Here is a 17,422-nt window from a genome sequence, read left to right on the forward strand (position 1 = left end):
GTTTAGGTTATAGAATTTATCGGAATAAAAAAGGTAGTGAAAAGAAAAAGATTGGTGGCCTTGTTCTTCGAATAGTGTGTAGTCATGATATCCGGAATTTATAATGTGTGTGCCATTCATATTCAATGCGATGGCCACGTGTTGATCAAAGCCGTTGAGTAAGAAAGAAAATGTGGTATTACCAGTGCGTAGTGAACAATCAGAGTTGTGTAAATTACTAATAGTCAGGATTGCGTTATCCGTTTCCGTTGCGTAATATTCAAACAGGAGAATAAATTGTAGCTTAATTGTGAGTACTAGAGCTCATAATCAGTCACTGATGTTACTCGATAAATAAGAATAAATCCACACGCTTGGCAGACCACTTATCTTGCAGGGGTGACTGCTTGATGCCACAGTATGAGCAAGGCATGTGGGTACCTCTCAAGAGGAAGAGAGACAGTAACTGCATCTCTGAATTAGTTGTGATTGGGATGAGCAGCGAAATTAGGAGGAGGCAGAGGTGGTGGCGTCGGCGTTTGGCGTTTCTGTGGGGACGCGATCATGTGAGCTGCTATTTCTGGACGCCGGGTCGCGGATGGCCGCAGTCCGCTCGTGGTAGCCGGCCGGAAGGGACCGCCGAGGTACGTCGCCACCTCAGCTCGGCGTCCGCAAGTCGCGAAGCGCGGCTACCGCCCTACGTTTCGGCTCCGTCCGTTTCTGCCACGAATCGGAGTTCTTCCGCAATACGGACTTCCGTGTACATAAGCTGTCTTCGTTTCTCTGTGACGATGTCTGCAGGCGCTGTGCTGTCGCATTATGTGACCGACACGGCAGTGATGTTTTAGGCTGTTGAGTGCACTGTGGGAGAAACAATTTCGTGTTTCTACGTTCTTTAACTGTTGAGCTAAAACTCCACTTTTGTGAATTAACAAACGCCGCTGCGTGCAAAATGTAACATCTCGTTCTGTTTCTTCTCTGAGCATAATATTTTTATTATGTACAGGGTACAAACGGTAACTGTTTACAACGTACCACAGTGGTGTAGGGGGAAGTCGAGACTAATAAATGGGTACAGCGCCCTTTTCGTCTATGAAGCCGGGAAACAACCTCAAACTGTCTTACGAAAGCCGCCGCAGCTAAAGCGCATGCACGTAGCGCGAGGCTTTGAATATCCTCTCGTCCTCTTACGCCATCAACTTGAGCAGTCATACCCGTTTGAAGCTCGTTTCTTTATTTCGCTAAAATCGTCCTTGAATATTAAATATTCGTTCTTGTTGCACTTGTAACTGCAAAACTGACATTAGTACAAATTTTACCTCAAAATTTTGTAAATTTTTAACGGTGTTAAATTAAATATTAAATCGTTTTATGTCTCTGGTGTTCTTACGACAAGACTATTGTTCTTTTAAGGGTCAACTTTAGGTCTAACTGTAAACGTAATTAGTTTTTATAGTTTCCGTTGTTGTATTCTTCTGCCCGAAAACTGGCCTTATCCATAACTTTAGCAAAAGTCTTTTTTCGTTTAATATCACTACTCTCACGCAGAATTTTTAATTACTACTGTTAACGAAATACAAAATTTCAAATACTGAGTGACTAAGCCGATTGCGTAAGTGTACAAGAGTAGACCACAAGTGTGCTACATCAAACTGTTCGTCCCAACTTCATCTACACCACTGTAGTACGGTGTAAACAGTTGTTGGTTCAAAATGGTTCAAATGGCTCTGAGCACTATGGGACTTAACATCTGAGGTCATCAGTCCCCTAGAACGTAGAACTACTTAAACCTAACTAACCTAAGGGCATCACACACATCCATGCCCGAGGCAGGATTCGAACCTACGACCGTAGCGGTCGCGCGGTTCCAGACTGAAGCGCCTAGAACCGCTCGGCCACACCGGCCGGCAACAGTTGTTGCTTACATCCTGTACGTCTATAGGGTAAATCTGAACCACATCACAAATAACGTCGGAGGTTATTCACAATCCTTTACTGAGTATTTTGGTAGCAAGGACCCGTCGTATTGGGTGACTCGTTACAGGGTAATAATGTAATTGTGATTTATTCGGCTTGTTGTCCCTATTACCTTCGTTTCTGTAAAAATACCTTCGCAACTGTGAAAAAGCCTGTAATATGCACATATCACACGCACAACAGAGAACACAGAGTAATGCAGCACAGCTTGAAAACAGATAAAACGGAGCTGTATTGAATGCAAGTTTGTCGGCTAAGAGTAAAGTGCGCATCAACAGATAGTACCATGATTAACTGGGGTAAATTTGTTTCCAAACAAGACGCACAGCATATACGGTCGACATTTGCACCTTTGTGTAGATATTGTCAGGGCAATACAGCTACAAACTAAGTAGGGGTAAGAAGACAAACGAAATGCAATTACGCTGTAATAAAATTGCGGGATCCACAGGTCTCTCATACCAAAATATTCAATAAATATCTCTGAAAAACTCCGAAATTTTATCTGTGCAGCTCGACTTCCACAATAACAATCTCAGCGTTTCATACATACGAGTTACGCCAAAGTTATCTCACCTGCATTTTGTGCGACATGCAACAAATGAGTGCTAATTATATTAATTCAGTGTTCTTTAATGCTTTGTATAATAAATTATTATTTACGAGAGAGAAACGCAAACTGTAAATGTTCCAGCGTATATATTTTTCTTTTTGATCTGTTTTCGACTTGTAAGGCCATTATCCGACAATAACAGACTACCACTGTAAAAAACGATTGTCTATAGGTAAACAGCTTTGAAAAAATTTATGGTAGCCTAAAGACGTTCAAAGAAACATGCAAAGTAAAGTTATCTTTTACAATGCAACGTTGAATCTAAGCGTACAGTAAATATAAAGGGTATCGGGTGACGGGGGGAGGGGGGGGGGGACGGTGGGGCAGGGGGAAAACGAAATATGATAAATAATATTGTTGGCAAGTATCTGCGCTACAGCTAAACTGAAATCTGTAACTAACAATTTGCCTATTGTTTTAAGATTCATATATCAGGGTAGCTTAGTTTATACGAATAATAACAAATATCAACAGAAGAATGTTCAGATGTTAAAAAAGTAGGGTATTTGGAAATGTAGTACATTGAAAAATTAAATAAATACGAAACAATATGAATGTGAGACTTTGTTTAGGTGCGTGTTGAGCGAAGATCACAAGTACCAAATACAGTCTAACGGACCTTCTTCAGGCGAACAGAGGGCGAAGGGTGAACCTGCTGGAAGACATTGACACCAATAAAAATTTAGCACACTGCCCTCCGTTGATTTTAGATGCAACACAGTATAGCAGCTTACAACTGCAAAACTTTACGTAATTCCTTAAAATAGTTCCCATTCTTCCAGACCGTTCATCTCGCCCTATTCATTCATTTTCTTCTTTATTAATTTAATAATTTTCAGTGCATACTAAATATATGCATAACTTGCTGGTTTAATATATTTACTACGGTTATGCGGTATTTTTCGTATGCGGAATGTTCCAGGAGGAATGTTCTACATTCAGTGATATGACAGGAACGATCATTCGAAGCAAAAAGTCTAGTAAACATAGACTCTAAAATGCATACTTAAGAGCTAAGAGCACTTCTTCAACTTAGCTACTGTGAAACACATCTCTTCCACTTAACAAATGCGCTTAGCTCTTAAGGTAAACCTTTTAGAGCTCATGTTTACTAGATAATTTTTTCTTGTTTTTGTCCATATTGCTTCCTCTCAAAATATGGAAAGCAAGGAGCTTACAGTTTCGCAGTATCGAAGACGAAGAAGTGCTCATAGCTATTAAGGTATGCATTTTAGAGCCCACATTTACTAGACGTTTTTGCTTCGAATGCTGTTCCTGTCATATACCTGAATACTGACCATTCCTGCTGGAACACCCCGTATAGAAACCTGGCCTGATATATGTAACTTATTACAATACTTATAAATTTCAATTTTGTTATGCCACGGTTTTTAACAGGTAGCCAAATTTTTCTCATCTCTATACACCCGCCCGCTTGCATTCCATTATCTTGCTTAGTTTTGACACCGTCTGATATTTGTTACTGTTGCACTGTCAGAGACCGCTGTTACTCTGTGATTTACCCTCCACACCTTCCGGGGTTAATACCTTTTCCTAAAGTTATTCAGCGATATACAGAGGCAACGATAGTCATTTGATGCCAGTTTGTGACTTCCCATGCCGAAAACCAATTAATAAGAAAAATAAAAACTGAAGAACAATCACTGGTTGTGTTTGATAAAAACAGTATATACTTAATTTATGCTTTATTATGTTGTTTTAAAAGAAACTAAAGTATTTATTAAAGTTTCAGATACTTTTTTTGCGACACTGATTAAAATATTCATTTTAACGAACAACAATACAGAATCTGTTTGCCGAAATATTTTCTGATGTGGTGATATGAAAACGGTAGCAAAATTTTCTGTTAAATTTATGGAAAAGGTGACATACAGTTGTGGCTATTGGAGTATGTTTCCATCACTGTAATCAACACCTAAGCTCAGGGAAAGGAATCAAACGAAAAGCAAATAACTCCGAAACGAGCCACCAAAGACCCTGTGTCCGTTGTAGCGAAGAACTCAGAAAATATTCCGGAACAACCTCCGAAATTTTGTCGATGGAATTCGGGTTCATCGTGTCTATTAGTAGCATCAATGCTCAGGGAACAGGTGGTCACACCTTAACAGCGTAATATAGAAGTCATTCTAATTAGTTCTTGTGATCGGTCCTACTATCCCATTATCCGTGCTGAAATTACAACTTGCTCTTTACAAGCCAGATTGATCATTGTTGTGAATTTCACTGTCGCGCTATGCCACGAGGAGTGTTCAAATAGACAGACATTCCGGCAGTTGTTTTGACTCCGGTATATATAAAAACTCTCATTTTATATAACTGGATTGCAGCTCACAGAATTAGTTCATTTTTTCTCCTAAGAGCCGTGTGAGAAAAACGGATTGTCTACGTCTCACGAGGGTTATTCGCAAAGCAACATCCGATCGGTCGCGAAATGGAAACCAGAGTGAGAACCCGATGAAGCTTTGCGCATATGTATTGGTCAGTGTCACCAGAACGCCCGTTGGTGGCGTCGCGTCATTCTTTTCAGTACTGAGCTCACAGTAAGCATGTAAAAGTACCTAGAAAATAATGTCACCCGCTAAGTATGGGTGTTTGCTGAGAGATTTCCTTGATTTCGCGTAACCCTATGTAACAAACTGTCATACATGTCATTTTTCATGACAATTCTGGACCGCACACTGCAAGGGCAATGAGGACACGTCTGCAGCGTTTCGGATGGGAAGTGTTTAATCACGCACCATACAGCCCGGACTTGGCTCCCTCTGATTTTTGTCTCTGCTGACATGAATCACTGGCTCTGAGGACAATATTTTGGCACAGACAACGAGCTTCAGACCAGAGTTGAGAATTGGCAGAAATCATAGGCAGCTGCCTTCTATGTCGAGGGCATTGGAAAGTTGGTACAAGGCTACAGTAAACGTCTAAGTCGGAGCGGCGACTATATAAAGAAGTAGCTGGAAGGTCTAGCTAACTGTTGCAAATAAAATATTTTTGAGTTTAAGTGTGGTGTCGATTTCGCGACCGATCGGACTTTACTTTCCGAACAACCCTCTTACTTTTAGGACCCTATTAAGAGCGTGTGTCACGTAAAAGACAATCGTAGCGTCCAAACTATCTCACAAGGGGAGGCCACGACATTTGGAACGCGGATTTACTGTAAACTTCGTACACTCGCAGTACTCCATGAGGACAACAAAATGTGTAAGCAGTAGCGCGTACTTCTCAAGCGTTATTGAGAAAATCGGAAGATAATTTCGGTCGTCGAATATATATATGTGTGCGTGGCCATTTTAACCATGAAGCGGCTGCATCCGAGTGGTGCCGGCACGGTAGCTCAAATGCCGGCACGGTAGCTCAGCATGTTCGGTCAGAGAGCTGGTTGGCCTCTGTAATAAAAAACTGAGTGGAAGGATCAACAAACGAACTTTAACGGGTGTCATGTGACGTCCGCAACGACCAAACACAACGATCAACAACGAACAAAATGCACCAAAAAACAAAAAAACGTGTTCGGTCAGAGCGTTAGATACCCTTTCTAACAAAAAAACTCAGCGAACGGATCATCGACAAACTGAATGGGTATCATTGGACGTCCACCCTGAAATAAATTCAACGAACAATATAGAACAAAATGTTTTTTTTTTTAATGTGTTTGGCGTTCAAGCCGCTGGATCGCTGGATCGATTTGCGTTCGTCAGTTTTTTTTTTATTTTCAACACAGTCATTTTCTTTATTATTTATATTACAACTGACATAAGGGGGAAAGTACGTCTAATCGGATGAAATTTTATTAAATTTACAATGTTATTTGGCAGTCTACTAATTTTTATTATCGCAAATAATGTAATATTCGTAACTGTCGACTAGTAAACGACCAAATGCATTAAGTCATACTGAAAATGTATGCTTGTCCGTGATTTCTCAATCCCCTATACCTGGAAGGAGCCCGAAACGACTTGTTACCTTCAAGTTTTGACCGGCACAGACGGCTTTCGAAGGATGTACAATTAATCGTCGCTTTCGACATTACGAGTACAAGTTGCAGGATGGTATTTTTCGTAAAAACATGGAAAACATAAAGTTAAACGGCACCAGCTCCATTGAATAAATGCTATGTTTCCGCATACGCAAGGTCTTTTGACGTTTTCTGTGGAAAAACAAACCTTGTTGACATTTTTAAAAAACCTCTCTTTCAGACGATGGTTTGGAAGCAAATCATGCATAACGCAGTATTTCCTCAAAAATCGGCGCTGATAATTGGTTATGCAGTATCGAGTGTATTTTAATAGCGTTTAAAAAAACATTTTGTTCTATATTGTTCGCTGAATTTGTTCAGGGCCGACGTCAGATGACACCCGTTCAGTTTGTTCGTTCATCTGTTGGCTCAGTTTTTTTTTTATTAGAAAGGGAAGCTAACGCTGTGACCGAACACGCTTTTTTTTGTTTTCATTCGTTCGTTGCATCTGATCGGGGCGGACGTCGTAAGACACCAGTTTAAGTTCGTTGTTGATCGATTAACTCAGTTTTTTTTTAATTACAGAGGACAGCTAACCGTCTGACCGAACACGCTGAGCTACCGTGGCGTCACCACTCGGCTGCAGTCGCTTCATGGTTAAAATCGCCACGCACAGATATATATATATATATATATATATATATATATATATATATATATATATATATATGTTGTTGTTGTGGTCTTCAGTCCTGAGACTGGTTTGATGCAGCTCTCCATGCTACTCTATCCTGTGCAAGCTTTTTCATCTCCCAGTACCTACTGCAACCTACATCCTTCTGAATCTGCTTAGTGTATTCATCTCTTGGTCTCCCTCTACGATTTTTACCCTCCACGCTGCCCTCCAATACTAAATTGGTGATCCCTTGATGCCTCAGAACATGTCCTACCAACCGATCCCTTCTTCTGGTCAAGTTGTGCCACAAACTTCTCTTCTCCCCAATCCTATTCAATACTTCCTCATTAGTTATGTGATCTACCCATCTAATCTTCAGCATTCTTCTGTAGCACCACATTTCGAAAGCTTCTATTCTCTTCTTGTCCAAACTATTTATCGTCCATGTTTCACTTCCATACATGGCTACACTCCATACAAATACTTTCAGAAATGACTTCCTGACACTTAAATCAATACTGGATGTTAACAAATTTCCTTTCTTCAGAAACGCTTTCCTTGCCATTGCCAGCCTACATTTTATATCCTCTCTACTTCGACCATAATCAGTTATTTTGCTCCCCAAATAGCAAAACTCCTTTACTACTTTAAGTGCCTCATTTCCTAATCTAATTCCCTCAGCATCACCCGACTTAATTAGACTACATTCCATTATCCTTGTTTTGCTTTTGTTGATGTTCATCTTATACCCTCCTTTCAAGACACTGTCCATTCCATTCAACTGCTCTTCCAAGTCCTTTGCTGTCTCTGACAGAATTACAATGTCATCGGCGAACCTCAAAGTTTTTATTTCTTCTCCATGAATTTTAATGCCTACCCCGAATTTTTCTTTTGTTTCCTTTACTGCTTGCTCAATATACAGATTGAACAACATCGGGGAGAGGCTACAACCCTGTCTTACTCCCTTCCCAACCACTGCTTCCCTTTCATGTCCCTTGACTCTTATAACTGCCATCTGGTTTCTGTACAAATTGTAAATAGCCTTTCGCTCCCTGTATTTTACCCCTGCCACCTTCAGAATTTGAAAGAGAGTATTCCAGTCAACATTGTCAAAAGCTTTCTCTAAGTCTACAAATGCTAGAAACGTAGGTTTGCCTTTCCTTAATCTTTCTTCTAAGATAAGTCGTAAGGTCAGTATTGCCTCACGTGTTCCAGTGTTTCTACGGAATCCAAACTGATCTTCCCCGAGGTTGGCTTCTACTAGTTTTTCCATTCGTCTGTAAAGAATTCGTGTTAGTATTTTGCAGCTGTGGCTTATTAAACTGATTGTTCGGTAATTTTCACATCTGTCAACACCTGCTTTCTTTGGGATTGGAATTATTATATTCTTCTTGAAGTCTGAGGGTATTTCGCCTGTTTCATACATCTTGCTCACCAGATGGTAGAGTTTTGTCAGGACTGGCTCTCCCACGGCCGTCAGTAGTTCCAATGGAATATTGTCTACTCCGGGGGCCTTCTTTCGACTCAGGTCTTTCAGTGCTCTGTCAAACTCTTCACGCAGTATCGTATCTCCCATTTCATCTTCATCTACATCCTCTTCCATTTCCATAATATTGTCCTCAAGTACATCGCCCTTGTATAGACCCTCTATATACTCCTTCCACCTTTCTGCTTTCCCTTCTTTGCTTAGAACTGGGTTTCCATCTGAGCTCTTGATATTCATACAAGTCGTTCTCTTATCTCCAAAGGTCTCTTTAATTTTCCTGTAGGCGGTATCTATCTTACCCCTAGTGAGATAGGCCGCTACATCCTTACATTTGTCCTCTAGCCATCCCTGTTTAGCCATTTTGCACTTCCTGTCGATCTCGTTTTTGAGACGTTTGTATTCCTTTTTGCCTGTTTCACTTACCGCAGTTTTATATTTTCTCCTTTCATCAATTAAATTCAATATTTCTTCTGTTACCCAAGGATTTCTACTAGCCCTCGTCTTTTTACCTACTTGATCCTCTGCTGCCTTCACTACTTCATCCCTCAAAGCTACCCATTCTTCTTCTACTGTATTTATTTCCCCTATTCCTGTCAATTGCTCCCTTATGCTCTCCCTGAATCTCTGTACAACCTCTGGTTCTTTCAGTTTATCCAGGTCCCATCTCCTTAAATTCCCACCTTTTTGCAGTTTCTTCAGTTTTAATCTACAGGTCATAACCAATAGATTGTGGTCAGAGTCCACATCTGCCCCTGGAAATGTCTTACAATTTAAAACCTGGTTCCTAAATCTCTGTCTTACCATTATATAATCTATCTGATACCTTTTAGTATCTCCAGGGTTCTTCCATGTATACAACCTTCTTTCATGATTCTTAAACCAAGTGTTAGTTATGATTATGTTGTGCTCTGTGCAAAATTCTACCAGGCGGCTTCCTCTTTCATTTCTGTCCCCCAATCCATATTCACCTACTATGTTTCCTTCTCTCCCTTTTCCTACACTCGAATATATATATATATATATATATATATATATATATATATATATATATATATATATATATATATATATATTCGACGACCGTAATTATCTTGCGATTTTCTCAGTAACGCTTGAGAAGTACGGGCTACTGCTTACACATTTTGTTATCCTAATGGAGTACTACGAGTGCATAAAGTTTACAGTAAATCTGCGTTCCAAACACCGTGGCCTCCCCTTGTCAGTGACATACAAGAGTCTCGAAAGGAGAGGTCGGCAATTGTGAATCACGGATTTTGACGAAATCTGGCATAGGTAAAAGAACTGACTTCTATTTAGGTTTGTTGTTGCGCATACTGTAGTTGCCGGCCGTTGTGGCCGAGCGGTTGTAGGCGCTTCAGTCCAGAATCCCGCTGCTGCTACGGTCGCAGGTTCAAATCCGGCCTCGGGCATGGATGTGTGTGCTGTCCTTAGATTAGTTACCTTTAAGTAGTTCTAAGTCTAGGGGACTGATGACCTCAGATGATAAGTCCCATAGTGCTCAGAGCCATTTGAACCATACTGTAGTTTTTGAGAAGATGACGAAGAAATTTTACTTTGTCGCCTAAGTACTAATGTCTGTAATTGGTTGACAACCTGATCCGTTGGGCAAGGGTTGGATGCACTACACTCCATTCAGAATTTCATTCAGATCTGCGCCCGACAGTTACCTGCTCTGCTTGTTAGTTTCATCATCTGATCGGATGCGTTTCATATGGTTCTAGCAGCTCCCCGTTACACTTCTGGTCGAGCCACCAACGTATTCATGTATGTGTCCCATCGCAGAGTCCGCCCCGATAGCTGAATGGTCAGCGTGACGGACTGCCGTTTTAAGGGGCCCGGGTTCAATTCCCGACTGGGTCGCGGAGTTTCTCCGCTCAGGGACCGGGTGTTGTGTTGTCTTCATCATCATTTTATCCCCATCCAGCGGGCAGGTCGCCCATTGTGGCGTCGAATGTAATAAGACCTGTACCAAGGCTGCCGGACCTGCCTCGGAAGGGGCCTCCCGGCCAATGACTCCAAGCGCTCATTTCCATTTTTTCCCATCGTAGATATACAGGGTGAACATTAATAAAATCGACAAACTGCAGGGACGGATTTCTGACTGGAAATGGAGGAAAAAAGGTCCTATGAACACGAGTCCGGAATTGCATCGTTGCCGCGGTAGATGACGCTTATACGAATGAAAGTTCTTCTGACAACGTGCAGTGTATTCCTTGTATGTTGCAGGCTGTGTGATTAACGCATCGTACTGTAAGCAGCGGAATGGTTCGGGTCAGGAACAAACTGGAATGGTGTTTGTGTACGACCAAGCCGGCCACAATGCTCGAGCGGTTCTAGGCGCTTCAGTCCGGAACCGCGCTGCTGCTACGGTCGCAGGTTCAAATCCTGCCTCGGGCATGGATGTGTATGATGTCTTTAGGTTACTTAGGTTTAAGTAGTTCTAAGTCTATGCGACTGATGACCTCAGATGTTAAGTCCCATAGTGCTTGGAGCCATTTGAGTTTTTGTACGGTCAAGCAGATGAAAACGGTCGAGAGGCAACACGGCTATAGCAAAACAAGTTCCCTCACAGGCACCAACCACATCACACAACATTTGAATCACCTCTCTGCGCGTTCGTCTGTCTGAAAGGACCCATGGTCACACAAACACCCAAAACGGACTTGAAATATTGTGAGATGTCGTTGGTGTCTGTGAGGGTACTAGTTCTGGTATAGCCGTGCTGCCTCTCGACCGTTTCCATCTGCTTGGCCGTACATAAACACCATCTCGGCTTGTTCCGACATGAACACCGGACCATTCTGCTGCTTACAGTACGCTGCGTCAATCATACAGCCTGCAGCACACCGAGCGAGGTGGCGCAGTGGTTAGACACTGGACTCGCATTCGGGAGGACGACGGTTCAATCCCGCGTCCGGCCATCCTGATTTAGGTTTTCCGTGATTTCCCTAAATCATTCCAGGCAAATGCCGGGATGGTTCCTCTGAAAGGGCACGGCCGACTTCCTTCCCTAATCCGATGAGACCGATGACCACGCTGTCTGGTCTCCTTCCCCAAACAGCCAACCAACCAACCAGCCTGCAGCACACAAGAAACACACGGCACGTGGTTCAAATGGCTCTGAGCACTATGGGACTTAACATCTGAGGTCATCAGTCCCCTAGAACTTAGAACTACTTAAACCTAACTAACCTAAGGACATCACACACATCCATGCCCGAGGCAGGGATCGAACCTGTGACCATAGCAGCGGCGCGGTTCCGGACTGAAGTGCCTAGAACCGCTCGACGGCACGTGGTCAGAGGAACTATTATTCGTCAGCGCCATCTACCGTGGCAACGATGCATTTCCGTTTACTTGTTCATATGACATTTTTCTTCCTCCCAGTCAGGAATCCTTCCCTGCAGTTGGTTCACCCTGTATACGTATGCTGCTTGGATGTCACTGCCTAATATTAGTCTTGCCTCCGTCTTGCTCCGACAGGAAAATCATTTGAGCGCCGTGCATGTACCAAAACAGTTGGACACCTTTTCTAAGCTGCCTGGCGTGTGTGATCCTCTGCAATTCGTGGCTGTAAGGACACTTTAAATACAGGGTGATTCAAAAAGAATACCACAACTTTAAAAATGTGTATTTAATGAAAGAAACATAATATAACCTTCTGTTATACATCATTACAAAGAGTATTTAAAAAGGTTTTTTTTCACTCAAAAACAAGTTCAGATATGTTCAATATGGCCCCCTCCAGACACACGAGCAATATCAACCCGATACTCCAACTCGTTCCACACTCTCTGTAGCATATCAGGCGTAACAGTTTGGATAGCTGCTGTTATTTCTCGTTTCAAATCATCAATGGTGGCTGGGAGAGGTGGCCGAAACACCATATCCTTAACATACCCCCATAAGAAAAAATCGCAGGGGGTAAGATCAGGGCTTCTTGGAGGCCAGTGATGACGTGCTCTGTCACGGGCTGCCTGGCGGCCGATCCATCGCCTCGCGTAGTTGTCGTTCAGGTAGTCACGGACAGATAAGTGCCAATGTGGTGGCGCTCCATCCTGCTGAAATATGAATTGTTGTGCTTCTTGTTCGAGCTGAGGGAACAGCCAATTCTCTAACATCTCCAGATACTGTAGTCCAGTTACAGTAGCACCTTCGAAGAAAAAGGGACCAAAAACTTTATTGGCTGAAATGGCGAACAAATGTACAACTAAATGAAACTTTATAGCTCCCTTAATTCGCCGACAGATAGTGCTTAGCTCTGCCTTTTGTCGCTGCAGAGTTTTAAATTCCTAAAGTTGTGGTATTCTTTTCGAATCACCCTGTATTTTTCACGTGGCCCGTAAGAGTAGTTCAACAACAGGTACCTGTTTACGAACTGTGTCACAGGGCAGAAATGTGCATTAATACAGTTTCTGCACTGTAGCGAGACTGAACAAGTTTTGTCAGTATTTGTTTTCACTGAGGAGATTACTGAATGATTCTGATGTACGTTTCTTGCTACATAATGTTCCACGGATCGACGACATCTCTAATATTTCACAAACCGATGAAAAGTTTTGCATGTCAGAAAATGCAAATGGCTGAGTATTTTCGTGTATACTTCGTATCTGTACCATTTTTACCTGTCGAGATATTGTGTTTTTAGCTTTTTTAGCAACATTCTGGAGCTCTTAATAAAAAAAAGAGAGTACTGATATAATTCCCATTGAAGACTACAGGGGAAACTATCGAAACAAGACTGCAATGTGGTAAATAAAACCGGCACGGTGTAATTTTCTTCCACATTATCTCATGTCTGCGTGGACAATACAGCCTCAGCTCAGTTATGCTGGCAATCTTTACCGTCGCATTTACCACATTTAATCCCTCTTTTGCAAATAAAGGTGAACTGCTCGTGTTATCAAGTGTTATACCATTATACTTCTTCGTTTTAAAAACTCAAATGACCTTAAGAGAAATATTTTGTTCAATTTAAAAGAAAATGTACTTTGACTGTTAACTGTCAAATCTGTCAATTTTCTTACAATAGCTTATTTCATTTCGCAATGTATATTTCGAATCATAGCTTTATCTTTATTATTTAAACTGTCCTATGAAAGATTTACACCGCGCTGGGTTCCGATGGAAACATGTATCTGCGAATGCCACTGCATTTATGCGTACAGCATGCTAAATGTCTTTCTCCATGAATCAACTTACATGTAATGTCATGAAATACAATACAATAGCTTATTTCATTTCGCAATATACATTTAGAATCATAGATTTATCTTTATTATTTAAATTGTCCTATGAAAGACTTAAATTGCCCTGGGTTGCGACGGAAACATGTATCTGCGAATGCCACTGCATATATGCGTACACCACTTTCTCCATGAATAAACCTACATGTAATGCCATGTAGGTAGGTATTCGCAGCTTGGTATATAAGTGACTGGAAACAAACGAAAATTTGCGCCAGAACGACTAATTTTAATAGTCTAACAGTGCAGACAATTAATCCGATTCCGCCAGTAAACTGTGGTGCATTGCGTTGCGAAATTTGTCTCGCGCAGCATATCGCTCAGACAATGTGTCGCTACCGTCTCAGCCTTTAAAACTGCAACCGAATCTTGTGGCAGATAGCGTCTTATGGGGCAATTTTCTCCCCCGAGGTACGTGTATTCATGATGCATACAAAAGAGCTAATTCTTCCTCAACCTACATGCCTGACAAAAAAAAGTGAAGCACGTGGAAGTGGAGGAGAAAACTAGACGAAACCGTTTTCGTGGTTTGAGAGGTTATGTGATGTTATTTCAGTGATTACAAAATCGAGTTACATTTACAAAGAAATTGGCACTATGAGCACACTATCAATTCGACGTTGCATACTCTGTGGCCTGGATGCATGGACTGATTCGGTCGAAATGGGTGTCATTAACAAATTGTCACCTCTCCTGAGGCCAACTTACCCACTACTGTTGCAACTGGTCCTTGATATCGTGGATACAGTTGGCGTCCGAGATGGTCACACACACGTTTTGTCAGGGACAGATCTAGGGTCCCAGCTGGCCACGTGTGTACGGCAACATCACGCAGACAGCTCATAGAGACACGTCATGCGAGGACGAGCATTGTCCTGTTGAAAAGTGGCACCACGCTACTGTCGCACGAGAGGTAACACGCGAGGACGCAGGGTGTCTGTGACATATTGTTGTGCCGTCAGAATTCCCTCGATCACTACCAGCCGTGACCTGAAGTCATACCTGATGGATACCCACACCATGATGTTAAGCGTAACACTGATGCGTCTTCTCCAAATGATTGAAAGAATGGGACCTCTCCCAAGGTTGTCGTCATACTCGCCTACGACGGTTATCCGGCATACTTCATCTCGCTGAAAACAATGTGATGCCATTCACCAGCAGTCTACGCGCGCCGATCATGGCGCGTCACTCCGTACGTAGCCGCTTGTTTTGTGCTGTCAATGGCAGCTTATGAAAGGGGCGGTAATTCCCTAGCCCCAGCTGCTGTTGGTGTCTGACCAATCATACAGAATGACTCAGAATGTTGCAGGTAGTTATGTACTTGTTCTCTACTAGCAGGCACAGACGAGAAGGAGTTCAATGTTTTTAGTGCACAATACGGCGATTCTCCCTTGTGGAGCAATACGTGGTCGACTGGGACCTTGACGACGAGTATTTCTGCCCTCACGTTCCCGCACAGACCAACATCGGGCCACGGTCAGTTGCGAGTGCCTCACAGATCTGGATATTGAGACAATTCGATCAGTCGGTCAAATGAAGATCTTGAATGAGGACCCTTTCAAACTAGGTCAGGTCCGGATAACTCTGTCTGACACAAGTACACATCTTCGTGTCCTTCACAGCGATCATTCAACATCTGACGCTGTTCACGCTCCTATATGCACTCCCAGGCCTGATAAGAACACAAAACACGGACAACACTAATGCACTCCAGTGGCCATCTTACCTCTCATAGGGTATTGCACTTCAAATTGTTTACATACCCGCCGATGGCCCTCCCGGTTAGCCGAGCGGTCTAACGCACGGCTTTCGGGGGAGGGAAGGAGCGCCTGGTCCCCGGCACGAATCCGCCCGGCGGACTTGTGTTGAGGTCTGGTGAGCCGGCCAGTCTGTGGATGGTTTTTAGGCGGTTTTCCATTTGCCTCGGTGAATGCGGGCTGGTTCCCCTTATTCCGCCTCAGCTGCACTACGTCGGCAGTTGCTGCGCAAACAAGTTCTCCACGTACGTGTACACCACCATTACTCAACCACGCAAACATAAGGGTTACACTTGTCTGGTGTGAGACATTGCCTGGGGGGTCCACTGGGGGCCGAACCGCATAATAACCCTGAAAGAGTGGTTCGGTGTGGGGTGGCGGAGGGGTGAAGTGGACTGCGGTAGTCGTCGTGGGGTTGTGGACCACTGCGGCTGCGGCAGGGACGGAGCCTCTCCGTCATTCCCCAGTTAACATACAATGCAATACAATACAATACATACCAAATGGTTCAAATGGCTCTGAGCACTATGGGACTTAACTTCTGAGGTCATCAGTCCCTTAGAACAGAACTACTTAAACCTAACTAACCTAAGGACATCACACACATCCATGTCCGAGGCAGGATTCGAACTTGTGACGTAGCGGTCGAGCGGTTCCAGACTGTAGCACCTAGAACCGCTCGGCCACCACGGCCGGCCAATACATATCCGCCGATGGTACGTACGTTGACATCCGACCATGTCTTCTGGGTGCTTTACATTTTTTTGTAAGGCAGTGTATTTTGAAGAAACTGTTACGTTAAAGATACCGGTCGTTTAAAATCTCACAGTCTCACTTCGCTTCGTGATAATGAACTAATTATCTTTCTTTCTATCATTAGCCGTAATTAATATAATGTTTCGAATCTAAGTAACCCAGGTTTAGAGTCTGCACAGAAAAAAGAAGTCGCCGACTATTTCCCGTCTGCTGCACTTTAGCTCGTACATTTCTGTGAAAGAAATGGGGCTAATATATCAAAGTCACTACGTCATGACTGACTCGTTTTTAAACAGCTGAGGAGTATGCAGAGTCGCGCTGCGTTCATATGGTATATTTATCTATACGACAGATATTCCATCCTGTTCACTGCATTATGACCACTGCCACCGCGAGCCGTTCGCGTGTTGCTGTAGTGAGCATCCACGGTAAGTGGTATTAAGACAGCGAAACCACGAGTAGGCGAGAAGGTGTTGGACGTAGAAATCGGAAACTTACCCTCTCTGTAAAGCAACATATACGGCGATGTATAGCAGATCTAACGACGCAGTACAAAACTCCAGGAGGCAAAAATATATCAGAGCACACCTTTCAGCGTACTTTGTTGAACATGGAGCTCTGCGCAAGGCGACCTGCGACTTAGTGGTTATGTTGACCCTTCCTACAGAAATACTGTTCACTCACCGTGCGGTGATTTCTTCTTCTGCAATCCGGTCCACACGCCTTCCCTGTTCCTCTACTGGAAAAGATATAGTAGAAACAGTAGTATTAAATCCAGTGGGTGCAACCATTTTTTTTTTTTTCAGTATCAAGTTAACTGAGCGACTGATTGAAAGGCAGTGTGTGACTGGAAACTTCGATATAGTGGCACTTGTTTGATACAAAAAAGAAAAAAAAAAAAAAAAAAAAACATTGCGAGCCGGTGCTAATCT

At 42.8% G+C, this 17,422-nt stretch overlaps 1 protein-coding gene across 1 annotated transcript in view; it reads left to right on the top strand.

The window, feature by feature from the left end:
• The first annotated feature begins 563 nt into the window (after window positions 1–563).
• The window catches only part of LOC126469951 (SET and MYND domain-containing protein 4-like), a 201,311-nt gene continuing 184,452 nt past the window's right edge, over window positions 564–17,422 (top strand). The window contains exon 1 of the mRNA XM_050097361.1: window positions 564–623. The gene's annotated coding sequence lies outside the window, so the exon portion shown is untranslated. The remainder of the gene's footprint in view (window positions 624–17,422) is intronic.

The sequence above is a fragment of the Schistocerca serialis genome, chromosome 3, assembly GCF_023864345.2.
Source record: "Schistocerca serialis cubense isolate TAMUIC-IGC-003099 chromosome 3, iqSchSeri2.2, whole genome shotgun sequence".
Taxonomy (NCBI): Eukaryota; Metazoa; Arthropoda; class Insecta; order Orthoptera; family Acrididae; genus Schistocerca; species Schistocerca serialis.